The following is a 2,412-nucleotide window of genomic DNA, read 5'->3' as shown; positions in this document are numbered from 1 at the left end:
TTTTCCATGGATTTCTAGAGAGAGTGGAAGGGAGAGGGAAAGAGAGAGAAACATCGATGTGAGAGAAGCACATGGAGTGGTTGCCTCCTGCAGGCGCCCTGACCCAGGGCCCCGGACGGGAAGGAACCTGTAACAGAGGTACATGCCCTTGACCGGAATGGAACCCGGGACCCTCTGGTCCGCAGTCCGATGCTCTATCCATGGAGCCAAACCGGCCAGGGCTTCCCTCATTCCTTCTCTACACTGTGCGCTCCTCACTATCACTACCCCATCTCGCAGGTGGGAACACTGAGGCTTGCTGAGGGCGGAATTGGCAGAACTCTGACTCCAACCCAAGGCTGCTGGCCTCCCGGAACCGAGCTCTGCACCCCCAACCCCGCCCCCGGGGGCGCTTTGGGTCGGGTCAGAGGTTTGCACGGAGATTAAGAGCCCGGATGTGGCCAGTTGCCCGGGGCTCGAATCCCACCCCTGGCACGTCCTAGAGGAACCCTGCGGTCCTCAAACGGAGTTGGGCAAAGTAATTAAAGAACGAAGCTGCTGGCTCTCTCTGTGGCTCCCGAGCCATTCCTCATCCGTGGGCAGGGCCCAGTGTTGTCCTTTAGTTCCCTGTGTCCTCAGGGTGACCAGAGACCATGTGACAGGCAGAGCAGAATAGTGGGGGCCGCTGGCGGCTGCCCCCGGAGCAGCCGAGGGCGGGAGGGCGGGAGGGCGGCCATGGGGCCCAGGTGCGCGGAGAATGCAGGCCTGACAGTCCTGGGCGCCCATGGTGCCTGCATCTCTCTGTGCCCCTACATCAGGCCCTTGCCCCGAGGGTGTCCAGGCCTGAAGTCCACTTGCTGGAGGCCCCTGCTGGTTCCTGGAGGGGGCTGTGGGGGCCCAGGAATGAACGGATCTGGGGGCACCGTGGTCCGCCCGTTAGCTAATCCGAAAATAGCTCTGTTTGCCCAGCCCCTTTATTCTGCACCCCATGGGGCCCCAGGCCGCTCTCTCTCGCTCTCTCTCCAACAACAATGAGGGCGTCAGCCCTTCCCGGGACGTCTTTATGTGAAGGCTGAAGGGATGAGTGTTGTCATCGAGATAATCCTGCCGGCGACAAAACCTTCTAAACAAAGCGAGCCTCTCCGGCTGCCCGCCGCGTCTGCTTTTCTGGAATCGAACGAGGAATCCGCCGCGTCCTCCGCCTGCCCAAGCCGCAGCCCCTCCTCACTCTCTGAATGGCCCACGCAAGGGGCTCCGCAGAGAGTCGGGAGCCAGCCCCGTGTGCCAACGGCGGTGTTTGAACGGCTCGTCCAGGGCACATCCTCGCTTCCTGCGAATGGCTTCAGGGCTGAACTCAACCTAAATCTGTCGGGGAGAATTTCCACACACGGAGAAGCTGAACTTGAACCAGTTTCTCTTGCCTGTGTGGGTCTCTCGTTCTCTTTAAAGTATTCCATTGGACGTTTATTTCTTTCCAATCCCTGACATTCTGCTCTATAGAAGCAGGATCGTGCCCTGGTAGGAGGGCACCTGCGGAGGCTGGTTGGGGACCTGGCTGGCCTGAGGGCCCGGGCGCAGCCCCCCCAACACCTCCCCTTCCTCCCCCTCGCCCCGGGCTGCACCATGGCCCGCTGCAGCCGGCAGCCCCCAAGTGCAGGTGACAGAGCTCAGGCTGAAGGAAGCGCCCGCATCCCTCTTTCTACTCCTTGCAGCCATGGGCCCTTGGGCGAGCTGCCTGGCTCTCGGGCCCAGGTGTCTGCTCTGTAAGTCAAGGAGGGTGGGTGGGAGCCAGGACCCGGGATGCTCAGTGCATCTCAGTCTCCCTCAGGAGACCCAGGTGCCCTGGGGGCATCCCCTGAGCCCCCAGGTACTCGGGAGGGAACCCGCGGGAGCTGGCTGGGTGCTTCGCACGCTGGCTTCTCTCGCTGCAGCCACCACTCGCTCCCCTGAGGCCAGGTCCCCACAGCACCTGGCCCCTGCCCCGGTGCCCGGTGAGTATCAGTGGGATGGGATGCACTGAGTCGGATGGGTTCGGATGGGATGGGATGGGATTGGATCGAGTGATTCTTTTTTTAAAAAAATATGTTTTCATTGATTTCAGAGAGTAAGGGAGAGGGAGAGAGAGATAGAAACATCGATGAGAAGGAAACATCATCAATTAGCTGCCTACAGGGGATCGAGCCGGCAACCCGGGCATGTGCCTGACCAGGAATCGAACCGTGACCTCCTGATTCATAGGTTGATGCTCAACCACTGAGCCACACGGGCCGGGCTGGACTGGGTGCCTCCAGTCATTTCTCATTCTGCGGGTTCTGTGTGAGCACCTATGGCCTGACAGGCACACCGTTTCCTAAGAGGCCCTCTGACGTCTGCTAGACCTGGACGGGCAGAGGACCCACTCACGTCCCAGGTAACCCCGAACCAGTGTCTCTA

This window comes from Myotis lucifugus, unplaced genomic scaffold, assembly GCF_000147115.1.
Source record: "Myotis lucifugus unplaced genomic scaffold, Myoluc2.0 scaffold_1097, whole genome shotgun sequence".
NCBI classification, from domain to species: domain Eukaryota; kingdom Metazoa; phylum Chordata; class Mammalia; order Chiroptera; family Vespertilionidae; genus Myotis; species Myotis lucifugus.
The sequence above is the reverse complement of the archived record's forward strand: the minus strand, read 5'-3'. Positions refer to the sequence as shown.